General features: G+C 36.7%; 1 protein-coding gene across 7 annotated transcripts in view; it reads left to right on the top strand.

Moving 5' to 3' along the window:
• Window positions 1-13,275, top strand: part of PPHLN1 (periphilin 1) — a 76,298-nt gene that overhangs the window by 14,314 nt on the left and 48,709 nt on the right. The window lies entirely within an intron of this gene.

The following is a 13,275-nucleotide window of genomic DNA, read 5'->3' as shown; positions in this document are numbered from 1 at the left end:
GATGTGCATAGACTTCAAAATTAGTTCCCAGCCCTTTTTCTCTTATTCTGACCTAAGGGATTCTTGCTGAATTTCTGAACTCCAGGAACTTATGTGAATTGTGTAACCCTACAATCATAGCTTGGTTTGAAGTGCCTCTTGGTTCAAGCCTCGTTGGCATATGAAAAGAATTGTGCATCAAAGCAGAATCTCTTAGTTTGGAGAGCAGAGAATTTTCTGCACACGTGATGACAGTTTTAATGTCTTGGTTGCTGATGCTATGAGAATTGTGAAAGTTAGAAATTATGAGAGGAGTAGAGATCAAATAACACATGACTTCTTTGTACATTTATCTTTTACTGATGTTGATTGCTTCTGGGGCTGTGTTATTACTTGTCTTTAGTGATATATCAAACTCATTTATTCAAAGCACTTGAATTATATTATTCACGTCAGATTTTTTGAAAAGTTGCAGGGAACTATTGCTGTATGTTGAAGAACTCCAGTTTTGCAGTACTTCTGTATGCGCCTCATAGCAATGGATTTTGCATACAAGTTCTTTTTTATGAAGTCAGATGAGCTTTTCAGTGTGAAATACTTTAGAAGATTGTTAGCTGCTGTTCACTTTAGTCATGCCAAATTTTAATCCTTTTGAGTGCACGGAGCATTACTTCATTCTTTTTTTTTCAGCCAAACTGAGTTCATAAGATGTGAAATATGCGAAACTTGGCAACTTAAGATGGGTAAGGCTCATCTTCAAAGAGAAATTACAAAATGACGCACTTGTAAATCCCAGCTATACATGCATTAAATTTGATCCTTAAAATTATCCAAGGCCCAGATTTTTGTAAAATTAGAATTGCCATATTTGTAGACAAAGTACTCTGCATCAGTGGTAATGTTTGTTCACATAATAGAGACTCCTGAGAAGTGGCTCACATAGGACACTTGTAATATCTCTTCTCAAGTTGTTGACATTAATATGTTTTCCTTTGTTAATGAAGGAAACTTGCTGCTACTACATGTATTCTTTTGTTTAATGGTTGTTGTGGGGTTTTTTCCATGTCCTGTGTGAAATTAGGAAGTACTCCTAGTCCAGTCTTTAATGCTAATGCATTTGTGTATATAAAACAGATCTGTTTATCTGTGCAGTGCACAGGAAATATTTTGTAATAAATAGAAATAATAAAGTAAATTTGATGCTGGAAATGAAGGAAAATTATCTGGCAAAATGCTGAAAGTTAATTTTAAACGGTCAGTGGTGTATGAACAATTAAGATTCATCATTCAGTTCTATATTTTGTTTTGGAAAACTTCTAAATCGATGGCACATTGCCTTTCCTCTGAAAATTTTACGTGGCTTTCTGAACATTAAACTTACAGTTACCTCTTTAGGGCAGTAAAGCATAATATACCTCAATTTTTGTAGATTCATAAACTTTCACAGTGGGATTGTGTTTACTGAAGGCTATGGACAAAATTGGTAGCGAAGTAGGGGATAGAAGCTCAGCAATCGTGGCTTTCTGAGCTCTGCCTGAAGTACCTTCCATTTTTTGATTCACCCGTTGCAGAGCAGTATGTGATGACAGGATACTCTAGAGGAGTGGTCTGAAGATTGCACGTTAAGAAGAAAATTGTTCTTTGGCAAGAATGGTTATTTTAAACCAAAACCATTAATGAGAGAGTCTCCAGATAGAAGTTAAGGGTCACTGACTCTTCTCTCAACAAAGCAGGATTTAATATTGAGGGTTCAGAGGTGTCATAGGCCAAGGCAGTTATCTTTACATTAGCACTGTGCAATCACCTTTGAATTACTGGGGGTAGCTTGTTTCTTAGTTTTCCCCTCCCTGATGTATTCTTTAGTGAATGAAACAGTGAACCTGGTTAAATATTTTATACTCGTTTAAAGTGGTGTATTGTGGGAGGTCTTTAGGCTTTGGATTTAAGTTTTCTTGTAATGTAAACTGATCTTTGTCTTGCTTATAGGAGAGAAACTTAGCCAAAGTGATTTATGAGATGGTGCTAAAAATGTACATAAGTCTGCTGTTCTGTTGCAATATTTGACAGGTCTTAAGGGACACTATACAAGAACCTCATTCTTTATTAAAAAACATGTGTGGAGGGAAATAAATATGGCAGTCACCCAAAGAAAATGGTCTTGCTTTTGACAGAAATTGATAAGCAGAGTTCTAATCATATTCATTAGCACATGCCTTTTTCTTTTAATAAATAAATAAATAAAAGCTCTGCCAGAACATTGAATCTCTCAGGTATTCACACGAACTACTAGAGTAACTTGTTTATTCATAACGAAATTACAGTTTCCTTATAATAGGTCATTGTGGTAGATTCGTTATACCTGTCTACAACTCCAGGCAAGGACTTGTCTGTTGAAATCTTTAGTTCAGAAGACCCATTGTATTAGGCTGCTAGCTAAATTAGTTTACCTTGGCTTAAGATATTTGGGGGGGGGGGGGGGGGGGGGGGGGGGAGTTCAAACTTCTTGGAACAAGATAATAGGTAATAGATAACTTAAAAGTAGATTTTGGTTTACACTAAATATTTAATGACTTCATATTACACTTTGTACCTTATGCAGCAGTCTTATTGATTCAGTAGCTGCTGCGTTTTCTTTGAGGGCTGTTTTCTGCTCTACTGCCTCTTTGGCTCTTTTGTGCTTGGAACAACCAATTTGTTTGCAAACTGAGATTTACGATTTTTTGATTTTTCTTACTTGGTCAAAATTTTATATGTCTAATTGTATTACTAGTGCTTTGGGTTCCTTTGGTCCACGGGTTTTTGTTTGGAATGAATTTTAGGAACTGGAATCTTCTCATGCAGGTATCACTTTGCGTTTTAAAACAGCCCTGTACTGAAGGCTATGTGTAATTAAGAACCATTCCGAACTGTTCACTATTGCAAGTCAATGCAATTGGAAGCAAAAAAGTTTTAGTTCAGACAAGCTTGGGTTTGTTGCTGTGATGAACCTCTTTCCTCCATTTAACTTAGAACCCAGAGACTTAAAATTATGTATGTGAACACTGGCTGTTTTCTTACTGAAAATACTAATGCAAACTGAAGTTTCTGCTGTTGTTTTTGTCGGTGGGACCTGCTTTGTAAGCAAGACTGCTGTCACTCAAATTCTGAAATGTTTGTCACTTGCAAGAATGGGGAGAAAAGGAGAGACTGGCAGACAGGGTTTCAATTGTAGAATTTTTTTGTCTCCACCTTACAATGTAAAAATATGGGGAGGAGGTAAACATTCCTTTTATATTCAACTGGATTTTTTTTGCATGTTTCAGCTAATGGGGAGGTTATTCTGTAAGGTGAATGTTGCTTTCACAGCAGTGAGTTGTAGTTGTTGAGTGATTGCTTTTAGTTTTTAAATATTTTTATTTGCATAACTATTGACCATGATCTTTATTGAAGATCTGTTTTCTTTATTTCTTTGCAGAATTTATCATTCCAATTCTAAAAAACATGTTTGCTTTCAAAAGTTGCTTACTGAAAATTTTATTCCTTTTAGGGGATATTGCAGAACTGATTTAATTGCTTATGCAATTTCCATCTGATGTCGACAGGAGGGAGTTTAAAGTCATAATATATGCTGTATTGATCATTTAATTTCTTTTTCTCTTAATCTTTTCTCCTCATGAGCTTCTGAGGTCAGTTGCATTATTCCTACCATTCAGCCAGGACCCTGGAACCTCCCACAGGAGTCTGAGCTGTGATTTTTATTTTTTTTTTTTTCCCCCTTGTTGATAGGAGACTCCTTTGACTGTTGGTGACAGAGGAGTCTGGCTGTTCTATTTCCTTTCAGAATGATGTCATGAAAGCATTGTTTTTCTAATCAAACATTTCAAAGTTTCTCCTATGTGGGAATTGTCAAATTAGCAGAACTTCCCCCTACCTGAATTTTTTTTTTTTTTTTTTCCTGATGAGCTTGTAAATATACAGTGTCATGCAGTAGAGCTTACTTTTTCTATAAAACTTAGAAGGGTTCTAAATCTTGGTTTTAACTCCAGTGAAGAGCCATTAGAGAAAACTGGGTAAGATTGTTTTCGAAACACGTAATTACAAATAGGTGATGTCAGTCAGATGCTCCGTGTGTGGTATTTCTACTACTTTGACCTTTTGAAATATTTTAGGTATATTTAAATATAGTCTCTGTATTGTGACTCTAAAGGATTGACAAAGTATTCTTTGGACTAAAGACAGGTTGTTATAACCTTCTCTAAGAATGTTTTGATACTCTTAAAAACCCAGCCTGAATTATTGTTGAATGAAGAACAGTTAGGTAGTAATAGCCTTTTAAGTATTTATTTGACAATTATAGTAAACACACCAAATTTGGTAGCAAAAAGCCTAATTCTCCTCATGGCGGTTCTCGACTGCCATTGTGTTCATTCACCTTCTTTTGATCCAAGGCTATGTTATGTTTTAAGGATCTATGGCTTTTGTGTGTACGACTGTTTTCCCCACCTGTGGTGTTTGTAAGGCTGTAAATTGTGATATGAAATTAAAGTGGTTAAGAGGGGGTATGAGAACTGTTTACTAGAGCTATTAGTATGTTATGATATACGTGTAAGGAAAAACTCAGTAGTGTGTGCAAACTCGGTTAAATTTTGTAATAACATTGATTTGTTGCATAAAACTAAGTAAGATTTTGGGAAAATTATTATTTTCTTCTTATCAATGATGTTTACATAATGCTAATAAACTGTAAGGCCATCCTCTGTTTACAATGTGTGATAGGGCAAGATGCTAAGATAAGATTATATACCTGTACGCTGTAAGATCTTGGCTAACACCTCACTTTAAAGAAGACTTCAGAAAGCAAGCTCGTCTAGTCCAGTTGTATAGCTAGTGTTATAATCAGGTGGTAGATGGTATCAAACTAGCAAGTTAATGCTGTATTGGGAAATGATGAGGCAAACTCCCATGGATAACACTTGATTATTCTGAAAGGTTTCCTAACAAATATGTTGAAAAACAGCTAGGTACTGAGAGACAGTGGGGAGGGAAAGAGAAGGGAGTCTCCCTTCGAGTCCAGACAGCTACTGTTAAGATGGCATCTAGCTAAATCATCTCCACGACCAGCCGATGAGTTTGCTTAATGAATGTAGTCATGGCTTTCTCAGGATGGGGAGTATTGTCGCACAGGACTTGTACATAATTTCCCTTAGGAAGATAAACACTTCATCCGTTCAGTTCCAAGGACTTGTTTGTTATGTTTTGAATATACTAAACATTTCAGGGAATTTAATTCCCATTGAGAGATGGTGGGAATACTAGGATCAGCTGTGCTTATTTGTTGTTTCTTTACGCGAATGCAAGTTGCTTCCCCCCACCCCACCCCCCTTAATTGACAAAATGAGATGTGCTGTAGATTTTGGTAGAGGAAAGGAAAAAGCTTGGTGCTATTGACGGTATAGGCATCCTTTTTTTAAGCATTTTGCTGCAAAGAGAAGATTTTTTTTGATAAGCCGTTTCCACCTGCTGCTGCATTTGAGTGTGTTATGATCTACATTTGAGGAAAAGTTCATCAATAAACCAATTCCATGATCTCATGCCATTGGTATTATTTTTAAAAGGGGATGCTATTTTTGCATGCTAACAAATTATTCTTGATGTTAGTCTTGATATTTATTTGCGATATATATTTGCATAACCATACAAGGTTCTTTCCCTTGTATATGAAGCTTTGTAGTATTAGTTTGTGAGTTGTGAGTAAGTGGAACTGAATATTGACACATGACATGCAACAGTGTTGTGACAGCCAACTGTCTTAAGGTCTTAAATGTCTTTCTATTCTGAAACCTAACTTTTAACAGTTGCGTTATGTTAAATGAAGTCGTACCTTACCTAGTCTAGTATGCCTAATTATTTTTGGAAATTATGTTTGAGAGCTTGTTTATGCAATTTGGAAGTAAATGGAAGAGGTTCTTTAGTGTGCCAATTTATAGAATTGTAGAATGGTTTGCGTTGGAAGGGACCTTTAAAGGTCATCTAGTCCAGCCCCCCTGCAATGACCAGGCCGGGGGTCCTATTTTATTTATATATAAATAAATAAAAGTCGTGAATGCAGTAAGGAGACTGATCTTTCTACAGCAGTTTAAACCTATCTAAGCTGGTGCCATTCCAGTCCTTACCTCTCCCTGGTACTGCTTCAGGTGTTTGTAACCCACCACAATCAATTAAATAATTATCTACCAGTTGCCTGAGAGAAAATACCAATGCCAGGTTAGGCATGGAGTGGGAATACAGAGTCAAGTAAGGTTGAGAAGATTGGAATTGTAGCAGCACCGGTTTAAATCGATATGACTTGTTGTGGAACTACGCTCTGAAGTTAACTGCTACTAAATCACTGAGATAACTGAAGGCGTGCACTAGTTCCAAAAGGATTTTTAATAAGGAATTTACCCAAATAGCATGGCTTGTTGCTGTATTAAATATGTTCTAGAAAGTGCTAGTTGTAATATATAGGAAATGGCCTAAAAAAAAAAAGGGGGCGGAGGGGCAAGAGGCAAGAGATGGTAATGTGTATTATAGTCATTGTAAACTGTAATCAAAGTGAAAGGAAAAAGCAAACTGGAAAAAAGAAAAGATGAAGCTACGTGGCAGAATAATTTATAAGCAGAAATGTCTGTCTTAACTCGGGGCTTTCTGATTTTGAACAAACTACATACTTGACAGGAAGGAATGAGATCAAATAAAGAAAAAGCCCATTATGTACAATAGGGTTTTTTTCTTCATATAATTTCTTTTATCTTGAGAAATCCAAAAGCAGAGGTAGTTTGCGAACTTTTATTTACATTTGCTATGCAGACGTCCATACCACTGTTACAAAACTGAGGCATAAGCAAATGAAACCTACTTGACATAATTGCTTCAAATTTCACTTTAATTTAAGAATAAAAACATAGCAATTTCTGGAGCGTTTTTCTGATAGGGAGAAAAATGGAGTGTTTTTCTGATTTATAGATCTCATTAAGGGATTTGGAAGGAGAAGAAAACTAAATATAATAAGGGTATTGTGTGTCAGTATTACTGACATAAGGTATTACTGCTTACAAACCTGTTCCACAACTCGCTCTTTCCTTTTGCAGCTTTTTATTGATAGTGTTAGAAAGTTAAGCACAAGAGTTGATCAAATCAGTAAATGCTACTACAGTACACTACTTGTTGCTTTCTGTTAAGTATCAATGAACGAATGGCATTCTGCAAAATACCGATAAGAAGCCTTAAGAGCTCCGTTAGCAGGTATTTCATGATTTCTGGGTTCTTCTATTTCAGAATTTTAAAGATAGCCTTTGGGAAAAAGATTAATAGCTTGCTGAACATAAAATTCACTTATGCCCCTAAAAATATAGTGCAAAAATATTTCCTTCTTTCTTTCAGGTACTTGGTGTGTGTATTAGACAAATGTGTGCCTAGGTTGAATTGCTTGGCAAGCATGGACTGTGAAGTAAAAAAACAAAACAAACACACACCCCCCCCCCCCCCCCCCCCGAAATAACTCCCCAAACAAACAAAAAAAACCCAAAACAACAGCAAACACAATAAATAAAGAACCCTACCAAACCCACAAAAAAGCCAACCTGAACCCAGACTCTCCCAAAACTTTCTTTTGTCTAGAAATTTGGCAATATAAAGTTGTGTGTCTCTAAACAGCACATATATTTATCTGACGTATGATCATACGTCGTTTTCCACACTGTTTTAGAAGATCTTTAAAAAAATAAAATTATTTAAAAATTTTCTTAGAACTGCTCACTTGTGTTTCATAGGACATTACTGTCCACAAATGCTTGTTCTCAATACCATTGTGCTTGCTTTGGGTAGTACTTGGGAATTTTTTCTATCTCCCATCCCATCAACCCCACAATCTTTGGTACCACAGGGAAACTTTTTAAGGTTCTTTCCCATCTGCTGCCCTCTGTGCCTGCGGCAGGAAGGCAGTAAATGTGCAAATGCCTACGTAGGAAGGTTTGTCCCATTAGAACTTGCTCTAGAAGCAATAATGATACCCAGTTCCTCTGGTCTGTTACGGTATCAGGAAAAAAATAAGAGTATGTGAAGATACTGTACTTTGTTTCCTGTCTTCCTTCCAATTTTAAGCTTGTATATTGAGATATAAGATTTGAATGGTTTCCATTTTGAATTAAATCTGCCTAGGAATTGATTCAGTTGCTACTATATTGAGAAGTTTATTGCTTGAGCTACTTCATCTGAGCTGCTTGACTGTTCTGGGACAGTATGCTGCTCAGAAAGTCGAGAATATGAAATCTGGCCCAACAGTAGTGTCTATCAGTAAATATTTTTATCAGTGAAATTCTGTGCTGAAGTAATTGTTGTAGCTGTTAATAGAAATTGTAACTTGCTCCATCACTTTAAGCAAACTCTGGAACTTTAGACCTATGATTTATTTTCTGTTGTAGAGAAATTGCAGGGCCTTACAAAGCCCTCATTTTCAAAGAAAAAAAAAAAGAGAAGCCAAGATCACATGCATTTGAATGCAATTATTTTGTCTAATTTGCTCTTGATTGGTCTAACTAACATATTTTGTCTTTATTCTGCATACAGTTTTATAAAGCTGTTTGGTCTTAACTCTTTGGAACTTAAACCTGGTTTTGTGGACTCCAGCTCTTTATTTATTTCTTGTTCCTCTGTCCTTATCTGTATGCTTGACCATAGTTTCTGTCTGGCAGATCATAGAAAAAGAGTTCGAGTTTAAATATACTTTTATTGTGTGGCCTTATCTTCCAGCAAGCTTAATAAATACATTGTTGATGACAGTAGAAAAGAGGGTACTCCGTACTAAGGGTAAAGAGGAGTGTAATCTCATTGCCGGTTTCAGTTGAAGTGCATAGCTTCACTATTCAGTTAAAAGAACATAGGGGCATTTGTCTCTAATGTTGCTATAATATTCAAGCTGTCTTGTCCCTGATCTGTCATGATGTCCGAGCTTGGTGGGAGATGTGTTTAGTAGCTTTTCATGGGGTAGGCAGGTGGCGTCAGTGTGGACTTTTGGTGTTTGCATAGGATTACTTCAGTAGCACCACATGCAACATAAGAATTGTGAAGCATTTATATATTTTTAATTTTTTTGTTGTAGATTTGGTAAGTCTAGTTATCCTTCTCTACATGAAATTTGCCAGTTTTGCAATGCCTATTTCCTTTTGCCTTCATGCAAAAAGCTGTTAATAAGATTACATTGACTAGACCTAATTATGTTAATTTCATTTAAAGCAAATGCAAGTATCACTTACAAGTACTGCAGCTTCTTGCTTAGTCATAAAATGTTGAAAACCAGTTGTCATAAGAAATCTGTCATAATTTCAAATGTTCAAATGAAAGCTGACGGAACCAGATGCAATTGCTTGTATCTACAATGGTGCAATTCACTGTATTGTTTTAGCTTGTGATAAATCATCATAAAGATCTTTGGACAATTAGAAGAAATAATAGTAAGTCTCTAAAGCAGAACTGAAGTAGGTTGTTGGTTTGTTGCACAAACATGTACTGCGTGCTTTGGAAAGAAAGGGAAGGAGTTCTGGGAGAGAGGATGGTGGCTGGAATCTTCCACCACCTACATTTACTGTGAAGATGTTAAAAAGTAGAGGTGGTTTTGACTCTTCGTGTTTGCTTTTTGGATGTTTAACACGGCAAATCTTCTGAGAAACTTAGAGGTCAGGGGTGTAGTGTATTTTATTAAACGTTTCCACATCATCTGAATCACGTTGGTAGCTCTATTAGCCTCTGCAGCGTCATGACAAAGAAGGCAAGAGGGTTTTTTTGTTTCACTCTTCCTCCCCCTTCCGCTTGCCTATGTGTTATGAGACATACCAAGTGTATTGAGTTAAAAGGCATGGTTCAAATCTTGTCTGTTTTGTCTTTTTGTACTTAAGCCTGCTGTCTAATTTCCTCAATTTATTCTTAAAATTGTGTGAGCTACTTTTAGGCAAGGGTAGTAATCAAGCCCGAGCCTATAAACGGTATATCTGACCCCTTTGACAATAACAATAAGGGTCACATAAACTTCTCTGTTGACGTTTTATCTAGGCAATAGATTGCATTCACCTGTGAGTTACTGATAAAAACCTACAGTTTCTGCTGCATAGCAATACACTGTGGAGTTGCCAGTCTCTTCAGTGCAGCGTCAGAAGTGTGAGATGTGTCCTCTATGGCTGGACCGCATCCTAGATGAATGTTTTAATTGAAAAAGATGGATGTCTGTATTGGGATGTAGAAGTCCAAGAGAATAGTGAGCATGAGGTATTGTGCACAGTTGCCCAGTAGCGAACTGAGATTCCTCTTACAAACAAAACTTTTCCCTGTGTTGCATGTGATGTGCTTTCATGTACCCAAGTACACCTCCATTCCAGGCATTTCACAGCTAGCTAGTGATTGAAGTTTGCCTTTATGTACTCTTAAATGATAAAACTGACACTGCAGTTTACGTTAGTCTTTGTTTCGCATAGCTTAAGCTCTACCACTCCCTTTTGTAAACGAGAAGGCTTCCTGGAGCCCTCAGTTTCCCAGAACATTGCTGCTGAATGGTTTGCTGGGCTTCAAATGGCAGGGAGGGATGAGACCAGGAGTACTCGGTGTGGTCGTGGTAGCTTAGGAAAGGTGGTGTCTCTGATCCTTTGGCAACAGAAAATCTCCCTTGTGTTGTATTCCCTTGGTCTCCTGCTATGCAGAAAGCCGTACCTATTCAGTATTTGTGGTTTATCCTCCAAGAAACTGGAACTGATGGTTTACTGAAATAACTGAAATAGCTCTCAGGCTTGTGCTCTTCTCTCAGCTGCCCTTGGTGGATGGTATATCAGGGTATGGGTGTTTACTTATAAAACGTCATGAGCTCATCCAAGATTATCAGCTTTAGTGAGAACTTAATGGTTAAGTTTCGTGGAGGTTAAAGAGGCAAATACTTCCTGTATTTGCTCAGTGCTGCTGAGAGAACTAGCTTCTGCTTTCAGGACTAAGTGTGAGATGTGACTACGAAGTATAAAGATAAGAGGGATTCTATATAAAAGGGATTTATCCTGTATTTGTTATTAAGGGCATTAGTTCTATTTTAAAGTTACAGCTGAGCACAACATTTTGCATCTCTATTAAATATTGTCCCTGCTCAATAAACCTTTTGAATATGTGTTGGAATCTGAAGCATGTGCTTAACTGCTTTGCTGAATTGGGGCCTTCATTACCAAATTGCAGGTGTATGTTAGCTTAAGTATTTAAGGGGGGGAAAAAAAGGTAAAACAATGCTTATTTTGTTCTGTTCAGTGTAGTTTGTTACATTGATGGAAAACGTCAGAAATGCTGTGCTGTTGCTATGCTCTCCAAAACAGATTTAATATGATTAATGGCTTGGGTGTTCAGTATGAGATAGAGTCCAGTTAAGAATTAACATGGAGTGATACAACGAAAATTTAAAAAATGAAAGTGAGATTCTACTTTTTTGTGTGTAATCTTATTGTAGAATGAGGCTTTTAAATGTTTTCCTGTTTAAAAGTGTGTTTCAATGATATTTTCTAAAGGCTTTGCTGCGTACTAGAGCATTTATTATATGTGTGCAGTAGCTGGGGCTCTGTAAACATTTCCATAATAAACTCCTCTGTATACTAGGATTTAATAACTTGCTAATAAAAACGTGCTTTGGGCATACAAGTGGTGTACTGCTCTGCCAGAAAGCTTATGCTTTAAAGATAAATAAGATTATTTAAAGAGAGAGATTAGAAGGAAACTGAAGAAAAAGCATACTGTACCTAACTCATTCCTGATAAATATTTGATCAGTATGTTCTTTAATAAATTTAAAAACCCCCACTGAACTGGGCAAACTAGTTCAGTGTTGAGCTAATCTTTCTATTATTCTTAAAGTCTGAATTTTCACTTTAAGTCTACATGTAATGTAGATAAAGCGTTAGTTCCCTATTTTCAGCTATATCTCATAGGTTTGAGAACTCGGCTGGCTTCTTGAGATTTTATTTTCCTGAACTGAAGTGGATAAAGAGGTTTGAGCCTTTCTTCGTTAAACGGGTTTTCTCAGTGTCTGGTAATTTCCGTTATCTCCTACTGGAAAGTCTCCTGTTCATCTACACGTTTCCTAAAGAGTAGTGTGGGCATATTGCTCTTAGGCCTTTGAAGAAAGCAGGAGGATTATCCTTCTGTGTATTCTGGGCTGATTCATTCTTTGATGTAAGTATCTATACAATGGCTACTCTATAGAGGCTATTAAATAGAGTACTATTTAACAATTCCTTAATTGTTTCTTTTGCTGGCTCGCTTGGGGAGAAGAAAGTGTCGCAGTAAACAGAAGAAGAAGAAAAGGTGTTTAGGAAGGAAATAAATATTGATTTTTAGCACATCTGTTAGATATAAATCCATGTAATGTTGTCTTGTATCAGTTTTGGTATGCAGATATGCAAAATATGCTTTTCTGTAAGATAAGATACCTATAAAAGGCCTGTGGTCTGTTAGCAGTGAAATAATTATTTAACTGTAAAACCTGTCTTTGCTTTGCTGATGTTTTACTGAAAAAACAGGGTGGCTGAGAGCTATTGATTCATACTTTAGTTTCATATGAAAATTTTCAAAATAAAGATTTGTTTTGTCCTGATACTTTATCCCATCTAGAACCGGAGAAATAAGCTGAAGGATTGTCTGTATTTCTACTGGCTATGCCCCTGCCCCCATGATTTTTCTGTCGCAGGATAACCTCAGTGTTGCTTGTGGGATGTTCACGCTCCGAAGCAGAGCCAGTTGTGCAGATATGCTTTCTGTGCAAAAAATAACTCAGCACTGCATAAAACACATCGGTGTAATAGGGTTTGTATTACTGTGGTGCTACCTGTGTCGTTACAGTAGTCCAAAACACCTTTTGCACACTGAAGTCCTTTGTTACCCGCCACAAATGTGGGCCTGTAACATGCTATAGGAATTGTACACTAGAGGGCTTTTTTTCTTTTATCCACCAACATAAAACTAGCTATAGCTACATTGTGCTAAATGAGACCACCAAATCTTTGCTGGTCTCTGTGAGACATTCCCTTATTTAAAATATTGGACTATGATGAGGAATAGGAGAGAAAAACAGTGAAATAAGGTACATTCCGGCTTACTATAAATGCTATGCAGTCTTTATTTTTACTTAGGAATACTGTGGAGGAGCTGAGAAGTACTTGCTTCTTTTAGCAGTGTGTCTTCCGACCAAGGCAAATGTCACAAGTCTAGATTCAGTAGGTGTTTACTTGTTATGTTTGTTAGCTTTGAGATTCTTTAGGAAAAG

This window comes from Chroicocephalus ridibundus, chromosome 1, assembly GCF_963924245.1.
Source record: "Chroicocephalus ridibundus chromosome 1, bChrRid1.1, whole genome shotgun sequence".
Taxonomy (NCBI): domain Eukaryota; kingdom Metazoa; phylum Chordata; class Aves; order Charadriiformes; family Laridae; genus Chroicocephalus; species Chroicocephalus ridibundus.
The sequence above is the reverse complement of the archived record's forward strand: the minus strand, read 5'-3'. Positions and strand labels throughout refer to the sequence as shown.